The sequence below is a fragment of the Schistocerca serialis genome, chromosome 1, assembly GCF_023864345.2.
Source record: "Schistocerca serialis cubense isolate TAMUIC-IGC-003099 chromosome 1, iqSchSeri2.2, whole genome shotgun sequence".
NCBI classification, from domain to species: domain Eukaryota; kingdom Metazoa; phylum Arthropoda; class Insecta; order Orthoptera; family Acrididae; genus Schistocerca; species Schistocerca serialis.
This window is the reverse complement of record NC_064638.1, coordinates 335524599-335540921: the sequence shown is the minus strand read 5'-3', so window position 1 is coordinate 335540921 and position 16323 is coordinate 335524599. Positions and strand designations below refer to the sequence as shown.

Genomic DNA, 16323 nt, shown 5'->3' with positions numbered 1-16323 from the left:
TTTAATCGATCAAAAGTGTAACAATCCCAAGTTAATTGTTGAATTGCATGTAAAAGAACTTCTGAATCTGCCCACCGTCAAAGTTTAACCTGCTAAGGACTTACAGATGTTAATTAATCAGATAATAAGAAATCCGAAAGCGATTGAGGTAATGCAGGCCGGCATTCCATTGCATGAAATATTGCTGTCGAACATTTTGTTGGATCATATTAGTGTGACTCTGAGGAATCAGTGGGAATGTAAAACAGGTGACACCACATTTCCGCCTCTGAAAGATCTGGTGGCATCTGTAGAAACCAGCTGCCAGACGTTAGAGCTCATTCATCCAAAGAAAATGCTGCCACAGTCCCAGCAGCTGGCCGCGATGCATACTAAGGCACAAGGCTACAGTTCTCCACGTACATTTCTCGTGACTGCTCCCGACTGTGCATTCTGCAACTCAACGCATAAGCTAAGTAGGTGTCCTAAGTTGAAAGAGAGCGACACTGCTAAAAGAATACACTTCGTAAAAAGACAAAAACTTTGTTTCAACTGTCTGTCAACTGCCGTGCCGGCAACTGCTGCATTTGTAGAAAGCACCATAACACATTATTGCACAAGGAACAAGCCAGTAAAGAGAGTGACAGTAGAAACCAAGAAACGGATGTACAACGACAGCAAACATACTGCACAGTGAAAGGAGACCACCAACGTGCAGAAGTATTATTATCTACTGCACTTGTAAACATCACCGACAAAAATGGAAAGGTATACAAATGCAGGGCATTTCTCGACAGTGCCTCACAAATGAACTTTATGTCTAGGATCTTAGCAGATCGGATGGGACTACAGCTCAGTCACCATTCGATACCGATAAGTGGCATCAACGATGTTCAAATCGCGCAAGTTTGCGGTGTGCATATTTCATCAAGAGTTGCTGACTACAGTACACATGCAGTCTGTGCATTGCTACCGCGTGTAACAGGGTCACTGACAACAGAATCCCTTGAAACCTCCACTTGGCTGCTTCCTAATCACGCAAGGTTAGCTGACACATCATTTAACAAACCTGGTGAGATTGATCCTCTGCTTGGAGCATCGATCAACTGAAAAGAGATAACCACCAAACCTAACAGGAAACATCATTTGGTTGGATTGTGTCAGGAAAGATAACTCCTCATTCAGTTAAGTCCAACGCTCGAAGAGCGCTGTCATGCCTAGCACGCAATACTATCCTTAACATTCAGGTCGAAAGGTTCTTGCAGCAAGAAAAAATGAAGCCTGTTTCTGTGCACAAAAAAGAAGAAAGTGAAGAAGAGGATGGTGGTGATGATGACGACGATGTTGACGGAGAAAACGACAAGTCGGGGGACGAAACAGTTCCATTGCTTGATCAAACCCTGGAAATATCACGTACAAGAGAGAGAAAGAAGGTGGAAAGATTCACAGAAGAATTCATTGAGCGTAAAGAAACGGAGGCAATTGAAATACCAGAAGGCAAAGGAACTCCGCTGGGTGAAATACCAAGAACTAAGGCATTTCTCAAGAAGTTCAAGGCTGATGCTCTAAAGCAGCTTCACAGAGCTCTGTTCAACATTTGAGAAGGTCACTCCTGTGAGAAATAACATATGTAATTTCTGTGGGTTTCATTTTGACAAATGGTCAGACCAATATGAAAAGAAGATGAAAGGGATTAGAAATATGTGAAAGATGAGCCTGATGAAGGAGCTAACAGTGATGATTCAAAATCCAAGCCAAAATCATAGAAAGGTCGCAGAAGCCAATCTAAAAAAAAGCATCCAAGAAAGCTAATGCTAAAAACACTCCAAACAAAATGTCTGAGAAGAAATCTTCAGCTAAAAAACGGAAATCCTATAGTAAGAGTGTTGACGAGTCTTCATCTGAAGACGAACTCCTCTCAAAAAAGACAAAGGCTCCACCTACAGATGAAGAAACGAAGTCGTATGTCAAAGAAATTTTCGAAGGAGCTAACTCGAAGAAATAACAATGAAGACTGTTTGTAAGCAAGTATATGCTCATTATCCACATTTTGACTAGGCACACAAGAAGGATTTCATTAAAGTAACGGTAATGCTGCTGCAAGTTTTAGTGATTATCGTACCTGCACTTCACATGCATTATGCAGAATACTATGCAACTGTAAATAAAAATGACCACATCAAGAGAATGTTATTTGACTTAATTATTGGTTTATAAAATAACAAGAAGTAATATCTTGCAGTTGCAAAAACCAAACAACTTTAATAGAAATACCTTGGGAATAAGTCCAGATGTCTACTGAAGTGTGCTTGGTTGTTTCAGTGTTTCAACATTCTACTTTAATAGAACTGTGTACTTTTAAGAGTAGTTTCAAATTACTTTTATTATTGAAACTTTTTCATTTTATTAACACATTTTAGGCACTTATCATTAACATATTATTCCAGAGAATATTCTATTCAGTACCTTCTCATTAGTTACGTGATCTACCAATGTATGTGTGCATAGAGTTCTGAAATTATGTAGATTGACAGTAAGAGATACATTAACAGATACACAGATTAGTTAAAGACTATGAAAAAGTGCTGAAAGCTAAAATAATAAAATGCATTGTAACAGCTGCGCCACCTATGCTCGCCACTGTATATTTTTACCAAAGTACAGTAAACCCCCTAGGGTATTATTCTTTGTACACTTTGATGTTCGATACATGATGAAGATCTCTTGATTTATATGTGCTTATGGTGTCAAGTTCCACAGTATTTGCATGTGCGTTTCGCAGTATGTGAAATGGATCTTCGTACACCAAGAAAACTTGCTAAGAAAAACTTTCCTTTATGAAATAAATGAAGCGATTTGAGCAATACTTTCTGGCCTACCCGTATTTTGATGTTCACTCGTGAATTCTGTAGCTTTTTCCTTTTCTCTGAGACTTTCTTGATGTTTTCCTATGCTGAATTAATTATTTCACTATGTCTTAAACGTAGTTGTGTCTGGAAGGCTACTAACTGTTTTATACTATCGTCGTGGATTATTCTTTAGTATAAAGAGTGGAGGCAACGTTGTAAAATCATTCGGTAGTTCGTTAATGATATTTTGAAAATCAGATTGATTGAATCCCACTTTCTATGTTGATGATAGCAATACAATCTGCAAAGTTTACCTAATTCTTTCATAATGCGTCCTAAAGGGTTACAACATGGCTTAAACGTGATATAAATATTTGTCTAATGCTTCTACGTATCAAAGTTTTTAGCAGGATGTCAGAATGAAATTGTGGGCCATTATGAGAAATTACTTTGTCATCATGCCCTACTTCTTTCAGAAAATTCTTTACGAATGCTATACGAACAGATTTTGCAGTAGCTTTCCTGAAAGTTGTAAATGACACAAATCTAGAGGTAAGCTCAACAGCTACAAAAACAAATGAATGACCATGACTGGATTTGGTAACAGTACCGAAAATGTCAACAGCAGATAATCCCCTTAGTTCCAAAGGAATGATTGGAAATAATGGTGTTATGTTGAAACGTCCCCTTTCAACAATTCTACATGACTGTGCTTAAACTGACACACAATATTTTGTTAGCGCAACGCAATCTGACTTTCAAAATTCCCTACAAAAGAATGGCCCTGACTAACATTAAACTATACCTTTCACAAATCACTTACCTCACAAAAATCTTCGCTGCTCAAGCTACTGCAATACAGCGAGCGCCACTACTGCCACCTAAATAAAAGATTCAAACTATGGAAGGCACTAACTACTGATAGGGATAGTTAGCAAATGAAAGATATTAATAGAGAACAAACAATGTATTTACCTTGATATCATCATATATAAATATAGCAGTTCATGACAAATTACAAAACTCCGCCATCTCTCTCCCCACATCCACCACTGCTGGCGGCTCACCTCCAACTGCGCAACGCTACGCGCTGTTCACAGCCAGCTGCCTAACACTACAATGGCGAGTATTACAACAATGCAAAGCAGCCACAGACTGCACACAGCACAGCCAGTGATTTTCATATTGAGCACTACGTAACGTTGCCAATATGAAAACATAAACAGCCTACTTACATAGAGAAAACATAAACAGCCTACTTACATAGCCCCCATGCTCCCCATAAAAAATTTTACAAATTTTTTTTGGGCACTGGCCAATACATATTTGTTAAAAATTTTTTTCACAATTACAATGACAAAGAAATCAAAGGCACACACTTATTGATACAATGTTGGTCAAAAGCTAAAATTTTCTCACAGTCCACAAAGATAGTCCTGATCGTTGAATTGCAGTGTTTTTTTCAAAGTCTGAACAGTAAAAGAAAATGCACACGGAAGTAGTGGATTTCCATGCAGTCTTGAAAAAGTAGTGTTGTCCTTCCAACGGAAAGACAGTGCTGACTCTTGACATGCAGATAGGTAATGGGCCACAATGGAGCAAACCCACAGCAGAGTCATTCGAAGTTTTGAAGAATATTGGTACGTAGGTCATCACAGAGCAGACCCACTGGAGTCCTGGTAGAGATTGTGGTATTGGTGGGCCACCAGAGGTGCAGACCCACTGCAGTCCTTGTAGAAATAATGGCATGGTGGGTCATCAAAGATGCAGACCCACTGTAGTCCTTGTAGAGATGGCCAGCAGCCATCTGTTGCGATCTGTTGCGACTGTGCAGGTGCACAATCACCATCGAAGAGTCTTGCGAATAATATAGCAAGTCCATAACCACCACTTGTGCACTCACAAAGTGTTTGGAATTGTCCTTAGAACCAGCAATGCTGTTATCCAGTCCCTTGCTGAATTATTAACACACGTGCAAACACTATCAGTCCCTACTTCTCACATATTGTCCATGTACTATGACCAACAGAAACGTGTGCAGTGAAATGTTACTTAATTTGAAGAACTGGTAACAATTACAATTTGGTAACATAAAAATACAATAACAAAGGTACAAAATACATCATTAAAGAACATAATAATACAGATAACATTTGTAGTACAGGCTTTACAAAAGAATAGAAATAAACATATACATCAGTGTTACAGGAATTATGAGATAAGTAGATACATAAAAGATCAGAATAACTTTTGGAACATCAATTTTACACATGAGCATTAAAACAAAACAGAATAAATAATGTCTAAACCTCTTTACAAAGTAAATAACATAGTATTAATGCCAATTATATTCGAGGATAACAGTATTCCTCATCATAGTGAATGTAGCTTAATATTAAAAGAAGAAAAAATTCTATGAAACTACACAGAGACAGGAAGAAAACAAATACACAAGGGTACACAAACACATAGTGGGATAACACCAATAGGAAAGGACAGGGTTCGTTTTCAGTGTAACATTTGGTACTGCAGTCCAACCCAAAACTTCATATATCTTTCCTCTTATTTCATCCTTTGTTTCCACCAAAAAAATTCTATCTAAGCATGCTTTCTGTATTTATATGTTCACACATTTCTTACCTCAACATTTATTTCCAAGAAAATCCTACCTAAACCTGTTTTCTCGATACATTTCTTCCAATTCATCGCAACTCATTCTCTTAGAGGCTACCCCCTCTTAAGCTAACTTAAATCTACTGAGCTCAGATGCTAAACTAAGGGACGAGGCAATGCAGCAGCACAAAATAAGTAACACAAACAGCAATGACCAAAAAATTGGAAAATTGCAAAGCAAGCTACAGTAAATCTAAATTACCAAGCAATTCAACATTACAACTAATATGAACCAATGTGCAGCAACAAGAAAAGCTTAACAGAGTAACACAAATTAAAGTTCAGTAGCACTATGCCTGGCAAACAGCAGCTTATATCTAAACATGACATAGCTCAAGCAGAAAAAATAGTACACTAAAGATAACAATGCAGATAAGGGAAATGTATAATCACATCTTAATGTCTAAGTAATTAAAGTGGTGCACCACAAGAGGTTATTCTACCAAAAAGTTACCAATTACTTGAAAAGAAAATTATGAATGCAGTTCCTGTGAAGGTAAATGTCATTTTGTGCTCCCTCATTTTTTTAAAAAAATTATTATTTACTCGATCTGTAGAAAGAAAATATTTATATTAGTACATCTATAAAATTTTATTTTAACCAATGCTGCAGTGCAGCTAGAAACTAGATATCAAATGAAATAAGCAACTATGTACAAAGCAAAGCATAAGAACATCGTTCAATAGTCATGTGGCATTTCATAAGTAGTAAAAAAATCTCTCATCTAGAAAGACAGTAGTCATAGTCAGGTGTGTAGACAAACTATTTCTTGTCATTTCATTAGGTATTTCAGTAAATATCAGAAAGTACGATATGTTTCCAAGTAATCAGCGTGTCGGATTTGCGATGCTTTCTCTAAAGGAATGACAATGGCCAGGATAAAGGCCTCCCTTTTTTTTTCCTGTGCTCTGAAAGGCACGCGCTAATGGCTTTTTCTCCAGGCGCCTGACACAGCTGCGTGCCCACAACGCATTACGTGCAGGTGGTCACTTAACTTTCTTACGGAAATATTTACGACACCAGTTTCCGCTACAGTGACAGTCTCACATAAAAATATTTCACAGGTCAAGAATTAGTGTTGCAAATCTGTAGAAAGAAAATCCTATAAATATAGGTGTCCAAATAAAATATTCGTCCGTATTGTGATACAGTCACGCATTTACGCACATTTCATAACTCTTAAAGTACGATTCTTGGTTTCCAACAACCTTTTCCACAAATCAGAGTCCCTAATCACTACTCATTACTCCTTACCTTATTACACATATACGTATCCATCGACACTCGTCAATATTTCGTCATTATAAATATGAAGCATAATCAAATAACTCATATAGCCTCAGCCTATTAATCATAAACATACCTCAGCAGCATAATACACATCGTCGTCGTAAAAATAACATCATAACACCTCAGTCAAATCTCAAAATCGTCGTAGCTTCCTCCAATAATTAAAAAAATTTCTGCTCATGTCAAAAGTGTCATCTGCTTCAAACGTACTTTAAAAATCATGAATCCATACCAAATACATCATTCAAAGCTCTCATAGTATCACAATGGTTCCAAAAAGATATGAACAGATCACATAGTACAGACAAAATACAATTTCGTAAGTGTGAAGTAATCCAACTCTGTAATTGCGTAAACATATGTCACTGATGTAATAAAAAAAAAGTTTATCTCTCAGTTACATGATGAGATGGCTGTGTAATTTGTGTGTTAGAGAAATATGGTACCGATGTGTAAAGTTGTATAAGCAAATACCATATTAGCTAGGGTTCCTTGTGGTTGCCACACACATGGTACACAAAGTAAGTGTGTACCCCCCTGAGGATAAATGTAATTATACACCCAGGTGTTACAAATTACAGCAATGGAATGAAATGTATCACGGAAAACTTTCTTTGTAATTAAAAAAAATCTTTAAAAATAAGTGTTTTAAGTATAAGATTAATCACTGAAATGCGTGTCCTGTAGCGCTAAATGTGCATCTTCTTGTAAGATAATCTCTGTGGAAGTGTCGTAGTTATTTTCCTCCAAAAGCTAAGTTCTGCAGAAGCCAATGTACTTACCACATGATAAACAAAAGTGAAATGCTTTGCGTATAGATATCGTAGTTATTATGCTTATTGGCGTGATGAAGAAAGTACTGTACAGTAACGTATTGTTATGCCACGAAAAAGGCTGTCTCATTGTTGCTATACCACAAAAGTTACTACTAAAACATGTTTTTCTTCCCAGAAGTATTCAGAAAACTGTGCAGATATGAAACAGAAACACTGCAAAAGCAACATTGTAAATTGTCACTCATTAGTAGCGTCGTGATAAAATCGTGTAGCTGTAACATAAACTAACCACTGTGTCATCTGGTATCTCACTGAAAGTACTTTAAATCCAGAATATATTTTCAAGTAAACCAAAATGTTGCATTAAAATCTCATTAGCAGTACTGGTAAATGTTCTAAGTATGTAAGCCTTATAGTCACTACATAATCATGCAACTAACAAGCAAGAATGTACACACACAACAACACTGTGACGTCTATTCACTATAACAATGCATTCGTAATTTCTGTTTAAATAAGTTCTCTTGGTTCTTGATTGGATATTTAACTTCAAACATTGTTGTATGTTAACAGATTCTAAGTCTGACAAAGCATACTAGCAATGTAAAGTGAAAAGTTATATGGCAAAGACAAAGTTAAAAGGCAGACTATCTTTCAATAAACGGTTTTACAAGTGAAATGTGGTGCAATCCTTTACTCTTCCTAGTACGCAGAGTTTCAACTTCAAAGCAATTATCATGTTGTATACGTCGGTAAGGAATGCTAAAATTTGCTCAAGGTTAGCGTCTATGTTATTTTTCCCTGAGCCAGCAGGCGCAGGTGGCTGCCTGCGGTGCGAGTCATTGTCAGTTTCTTTGTTGGCGCGCATCGTTACTGGGATTAGGAGACCTAACTTCTACAAATTCACCTTGCCAAGAGGGCCCAGCCCTGTTTAAATCCCGCCAGCTCTGATGAAATTCAGGTCTCTCGTTGTGATTATATCGTCTGTCGTCGTGTCGGTAGTTCCTGTAGTTTCTTCCTTGTCGGTTAAGTGGTGGAGAATTTCTCCCTGAATTATCACTGCACGGTGGACCATTGCGTCTGAAGGTATTCTGTCTCCCGTGATAATAATAGTTCTGGTTGCCAAATTGTCTGTTTCTATGATTGTCTCTGTGATATTCATTACTATGGAAATGCGATCTTTGTCTGTAACTGTTATTCTGCCAGTGGTTGTCATACGGGTGGTGTCTGTTTTGGTCACGATTTGCGTTGTAAGAATAGACCAGTCGTGTGCGGTTATTGTTTCTGTCGTCACGGAATTGTGACGGATGTGACCTGTAATTGTTGTGTCCTTGTTTTCGCGTTCCGCGATTATCAGTGTCAATTTCTAGTTCTTGTAACAGTCCCTGAAAAGCTTCAATGTCGTCTTTGCAACGTCCTGCTAAAATAATATGCCGTAAATGTTCAGGTAATTTGATTAAGCAAATGCGGATGAGTTCTGAGGGGCTGTATGGGTTCGACAGGTACTGATTCTTGTGCAACATGTCTTCAAAATATTTCACAAGACTGGAGAATTCAGATTGTTCGAAACGTTTCATCATTATGATGCTATGTTTTAGTCGGTCTTGTGTAGCTTGAGACCAGTACGCTGAGAGGAAGGCATGGTAAAATTCTCCTTCACTGTGACAATCGTGAATGACCGATAGCATTCTTACAGCTGGTTCATTCTCTAAGTAGCCACACATAAATTCTAATCTGTGTTCCAACGACCAGTTGGGAGGAAAACAATGCGAGAATTGATGGAGCCATGCTTGTGGATGAATGTCGTTGCCAGAATTCTTAAATGTTTTGAATTTACGTGTAGTAATGAACAGCTTATAGTCAAAATCATCATGTCGGCGAGTCGCATATCGGTCATTGTTATGTCGTGTCGGCCGTTACATCTCAAAATTCGGTGCACATTGCCAATTTCTTTCACAACTTCCGAAATGCCCTGTGTTATTATTTTGTGGCTGTTCCGTATTTCTGTGTCCCTCTTCCCGTATTGGGGCGCGAGTGTCCTCTGAAATACGTAATTCTTGTATTACCTGTGTCAGCTGATCTTGTACTTCCCGGATTTCTCTTTTGTACTGTGTATTGATTTGATTTTGATTCTGTTTGAATTTTCTAATTTGTTCATACTCTTCTGTGTCAGTGAAGGCTACAGGTCTTGTGTCATTCAGATCATCATCTACCTTTGTAGATAAGTTAGTGACCTGATCCGAAAGTTCGGCTACTTTCTCCGATAGTGAACACATTTCCTCAGTGTGTTTTTCTGAACCAAGTTTCAGAGTGTCCATTTGTGTTGAAATCGAATCTACTGTGTCCTTTAAGTTTTCCTGAGTTTTTGCAAGTTGCGTAACCGAATCGGTACATGAAACTGAGTCAATTTTAGCCCACAAGGTCTCATGATTTTCATGAACAATGGTTTGCAGTTCTTTTATGGCTGCTTCGTGATTCTGTAATGCATTTTCATGCCGCGAAAAAATAGGTTGAAAATGCTCACAAATTTGTGTTTTTACGTCATTACAGACTTTTTGACATTTCGATTCAATGTTATGTAACTCAGTAGTTAAATCTTCACGTGTTTGTTCAAGTGTGGTGTCTAACTTTTGAAGATTTTGTCCCATTGCGTCTAACTGTTGCTGTGTTTGTCTCTGGTGTTGTTCCATTGTGTCTAACTTTTGAAGATTTTGTTCCACTGTGTCTAACTTTTGCTGTGTTTGTCTCTGATTTTGTTCCATTGTGTCTAACTTTTCAAGCTTTTGTCCCATTTGTTGCATTAATTGTAATAACAATGCACTGGTGTCTGAAACATGTTCCTCAGTTCTTTTCGGCAGTGAATTTGCACCGGCAACAGTGACATTTTGACAAGCAGAAAATGTGTCGTGACTTATTTGAGAAAACGGTGAGGACCCAAAACTTAAATCTGCAGTATTTGCAAGATTGTGTCCTGTCATTCCCGATTCCTGAGGCGAGCTGTTGCCGACCGATCGATCGATAAAGCATCCCTGTTCACTTCCTGTTTCAATGTCTACACCATTGTTTGCAGCCCGCTCCATTTCCCTATGCGCAATTACCAAATTACTACTTTGAACATTAGTTAATTCATTACTCTGCGGCGCGAACACGCTGCTTTCGTCATCACTGTCATTTCTCAGTTAACTTTGGAGCCTAGTATTACGTTTTTCACACGCCATTATTGTCACAGTATTTCACACGATAACACAGAAAAGCGCAATTTGAAGAGCAAAATAAAATAACATAGCAATGGAAATAATGTCTACTTAATTGCCAGCGCAGCTGCGAAATACTTGGTGCAAATCTACATGCATGCCACAACTGTTTTACTGTACAACAATGAAAAACTACAACTACAAAGGAGATTTTCTCTACAATTACGCGCTAGCAATAAACAAAATCTACACTAATCACACAAACTTCAAAAAAAAATCAGAAGATTCCAATGAGGTATCCTCGGCTAAGGGTCGACATATGAAACGTCCCCTTTCAACAATTCTACATGACTGTGCTTAAACTGACACACAATATTTTGTTAGCGCAACGCAATCTGACTTTCAAAATTCCCTACAAAAGAATGGCCCTGACTAACATTAAACTATACCTTTCACAAATCACATACCTCACAAAAATCTTCGCTGCTCAAGCTACTGCAATACAGCGAGCGCCACTACTGCCAGCTAAATAAAAGATTCAAACTATGGAAGGCACTAACTACTGATAGGGATAGTTAGCAAATGAAAGATATTAATAGAGAACAAACAATGTATTTACCTTAATATCATCATATATAAATATAGCAGTTCATGACAAATTACAAAACTCCGCCATCTCTCTCCCCACATCCACCACTGCTGGCGGCTCACCTCCAACTGCGCAACGCTACGCGCTGTTCACAGCCAGCTGCCTAACACTACAATGGCGAGTATTACAACAATGCAAAGCAGCCACAGACTGCACGCAGCACAGCCAGTGATTTTCATATTGAGCGCTACGTAACGTTGCCAATAAGAAAACATAAACAGCCTACTTACATAGAGAAAACAGAAACAGCCTACTTACAATGTGCGTAATGGTAGACTGTTTTGCCTTTTGGCATAGATTGCATTTTGCTTAGACAGTATGATTTCGCTTTTCCATATTGTTGAAGTGACATGTATCCCGTAATTTAACGGTGAGAAAATGTTCATGATGAAAACCATCGCTTTTCTGAACTGATGAGTTTCCTCTTATACTCGCATTCCACTCATTGTGTCCTGAAAACACATCATGTTCACCAAAGAAGTGATCACCATCTTCAAAACTAGTGCGTTCAATGTGATTTCCAACGTGAGAATGAGTGAACCTACTGTTATCGTTAATCGTTATCGCGACCGATCTTTTCTTCGATACTGGCAAGCTGTTCCTGTATCTTTCTTACGTTGCGCTTATTTTTCTGATTAATCGTCGCCTGCCCTTCTTTAAAATGTTGCAGGGAATGAAATTCTTCGGTATCAGTGAACAGAACCGGCTGAGTATCGTCTGACCTTTTATCTGAATCATAATTTGCGTCACTCTCTCTGATAATACTTCGACTCGTTTTGCAACAGTTACCAACTGATATTGCTTCTTTGAAACTTCAGTATTAGTCTTTAACTATAATGACTTGAACTTTAGTGCTAATTCCTCTGTTTGCAGTTCTTATTGAACATGATCACGTCTGTACTAAAAATTATTAATATCTGACTTGAGTTCCTCGCTTCCTGACTTTTCGACCGTTCTGAGATTTCCTCGAATTTACGATTTAAATTGTCATTTACCTCACCACGAAACAATTTGAAGTTATCTTCCTATGTGCTACTAGATTCGCTGATCTTTGCAGTTATCTCAGCATAAGATTTTTTGATCTCAGCAATTTGAGTAGTATTAATTGTAAAACATTATTACTGAAACAGGGGAAGACAAAATTATTTCTCTCTGTAGAAGCACTATCTGAATCTCTCATAACAAAATCGGACTGTGCTGCGATATTTTGATCGCCTGAATTGCGTGTAGTTTCTTGCAGTTCATCAAACATGACGCAAATAATAGCCTACGCTCTGAGTACTCACAGTATTGTTTGGAAGTTCCCTGATTTCACTATCCTGAGAAGAATTTTCTACACCATGTCTCAAATTATCCGAAACTTCATTTCAAGCTTCTTCTACTGTCTTGTTCATTCCTGCCCGTGCTCTAGTTCTCATCGTCGTTGTAACAATAAAGAAAATGGCACAAAAATGCAAAATATCTATCTTAAAACAAAACTCTTAACTTCACTGTTACAAAATAAATACTGAACTATAAAACTGATGAAATAAAAGTTATGAACTATCACAAAGCAACGCGCAGGCAACAAAAATGCTATGCAACAACTACTAAGTGCAAATGCATTTGCAAGGCGAAGCATCTCTAACTGCTAAATCGTCCAACCAAACGAAATCCTCGCTCACTGGCCAGGCGAAACGCGTTCGTAATGATTATTTTAAAAGATATACGGAAATATGTGTGTGACGTTCCGTCTCTGACAATGATAGAATTGTGACAGAACAAAAAGAAACACCCACGAATTATAAAGAAATCAAATCTCAACTCTCTGAATGCGAGTTTCAAAATATCCTCTAACGTCTCCAAGCAACTGTCTTGCACTGCTACTCTACGCAACAAACAACTTACCTCGTCTTGCCGCTGAAACGTCGTGATCAGCTCACACTAAAATATTTCAAAAATCAATGCTGCCATCCATGCAGAGAGCAATGCATGGACTAATTGAAACAATTACTGCCATATCTTTATACACAGAAATTGAATGATCTGGAGGGGTTTGGTCAACTAACCTCAAACGATGTAAAGAAAAATGAAGGAAACCAGTAAAACTTTTAATTTACTATATTCTGAAAATTGATTAATTAAATGTAAAGAAACTTTTCACAGACTTAATCCTTCCACAGTATCAGTACTCAATAAACACTTCATTGGCCACAGTAAAGATATGAATATTAGTCTGAGTGTATCCACGCACAAATCTGACAAAATCCTTCCAGTGCGCAAGCAACCAACAATTACATGCACCGAAAAGACAAATTATCAAAATCCTCAGTTAATAGCAAAGTGTCCACCGGCGCTACTAGCACGATCTCGGCAGGCTGCGACCTCCCATGTCACGTGGCTTCTCTCCACAGTACACTGCGTCCGACCACTTCCGATTCCCCTCGACAACTGCTCGCTCGCTACTACTAGCGATAATAATATCTCAGAGTTCGTGTGTGCACAAAACAGAATGGTAGACGCCCAACTATCGAATTTGTTTAGTTAATCCTTACCGAAGCTTTCCTGAATCGTATCACGTGCATTCATAAAAGTGTCCATATACGAGGCCACTGCTGTTTTGATGATCTTCGGTTCTACACAGCTGTTTCAATCCATACAAGTATTTGCTCTCTATTGTCCACTTTCAGTACAAAAATCACTCTAAATTCGCGCATTACTATCATGAAAGGCATAAATTTCATTACGATTCGCTTCTGTAAGCAGATGTATGATTTCATCGTGTTATTAATAAGACTTGGTCGAAGTTCTGACGCATTGTGATATTTCTGCATGGTGTGCAACAAACATTGAGAATGAACCATGGTAAAAGATATCTTAATAGGTTGTATTAAGCATTCTTACGCTCCTCCTTCTATACATCACGAAAAAAGTTCAGTTTCTAATATTTCAGGGCTCTTAAATAGTACGGCAACTTAAAAAAGGAATGTGTCTCGAAAAGGTATTCGGCCTATCACTTATAAAAAACATCTACTTCTTATAACAGCGTTATAAACATAGACGAAAACCACTGTGACTTCAGTGTAATTTTAACTATGCACCTGGCAAGAACAAGATTTATTATAGTGCGACTGGGGCCTTAACTTTGCAGGAAATTCGAACAGGACCTTCTGTATAACTCAAATGTGGGTCGATTCAACTAAATACCCAGGAGCTAAAATTATCAAGAGCTTAAACTGGAGCGATAACGTAGACAATATTACGGGGAAGGCGGACCAAATAGTGCGTCTTACAGGTAGAATGTTTATAAGTACCTACAAGTCTACTAAAATAACTCTCTGTGTTCATGCTGCATCAGGCATGAGTTTGTCTCAAGGTATCAGAACCAATCACGCTCTTCTTCAGATAAAACTCCAGTATTTGATTTGACTCCACATGAACAAGAATATGTTAAACAAGGATGCCGCCGAAAAAAATTTCTCTACTGTTCTGGAGAGGCTGCCTTTATAGACTACACTTGTCCGACATTTACTGGAGTGCAACTGCGAGGCAGCTCGTTTTGTATCATCGAAACACAAGGGCGAGAGTGACATGAATATGACATGAGAATTCGACTGTCAGTAGTCTTGAAAGGAAGTTTTCGTTGCGATGAAAACTTTTCATGAAATTTCAGTCACCAATTTTCTCCTCCAGGTGTGAAATATTTTGTAGTAAATTGTGACATACGAGGGTCGTTCAATAAGTAAAGTCCATATTTTTTAAGAAGCCATTAAACTACATAGATAGACGTCCTTGTTGGTGCTTCACATTTGATGTTCGTTCGGTGCGCCGGTGAACGTTTCTGTTCAGTGTATGGCGATGCTGCAAATGATAGGAGTACATATCATTACAGGGCCCCCACCAGCTTGAGCATTCCCCTGCTGACATGAAGGATCCACGGATTCATGAGGTTGTCTGTACACGTCCATCTGCTCGATACAATTTGAAACGAGACTCTTCCGACCAGACAACTTGTTTTCAGTGATTAACAGTCCAATGTCGGTGTTCACGGACGCAGGCGAGGCGTAAAGCTTTGTGTTGTGCAGCTATCACAGGTGCACGAGTGGGCCTTAGGCTCCGAAAGCCCGTATCGATGATGTTTCGTTGAATAGTACGCACGCTGACACTTGATGATGGCCCAGCATAGTAATCTGCAGCAGTTTGTGGAAGGGCTGCACTTCTGTCACGTTGAACCATTCTCTTCAGTCAGCATTGGTCCCGTTGTGGCAGGATCTTTTCCAGCCTGTGGCGATGTCGGAGATTTTATGTTTTATCGGATTACTGATATTCACGGTACACTCGAAAAATGGTCATGTGGGAAAATCCCCACTTCACCGCTACCTCTGAGATGCTGTGTCCCACCGCTCGTGCGCCAACTGTAAGACCATCTTCAAACTCACTTAAATCTTGATAATCTGCCATTGCAGCAGCAGTAACCGATCTAACAACTGCGTCACACACTTGTTGTATAGAAGGTGCCGACCGCAGCTCAGTATTCTGATTGTTTACATATCTTCGAATTCGGACGGCTATACCACTTTCTTTGGAGCTTGAGTGTATAAAAAATGACAACAGTATTAAGTAAAAGGAGCTAAACAATGGGAGGTAAACTGTTCAGATTTTATTATTTATATATGTTGGCGCCATTGGCCACTGGGACAACGGCGATACGTTGAACTGTTCAGTATACTGGAGACGAGGCCGACCACGGGACGCGCGTTAGCAGGAAACAGAAGTAAGTGAGCTGCTTCGATGGCAGGGAGTGGACACTGCCGAACCGAAAACGTGCTAGGGGTCGCAGCGCATGTTTACAGCTTGCCATGTTGTGTGGGACGTGTCTGTAGCTTGTGTAGATGCTAAGTAAAACCTAGTGTGAGGGTAATTAACAGTGGTA

At 38.7% G+C, this 16323-nt stretch overlaps 1 pseudogene; it reads left to right on the top strand.

Moving 5' to 3' along the window:
* Positions 1 to 1253: 1253 nt before the first annotated feature.
* Positions 1254 to 2281, top strand: LOC126471242 (protein DEK-like; annotated as a pseudogene).
* Positions 2282 to 16323: the final 14042 nt, after the last annotated feature.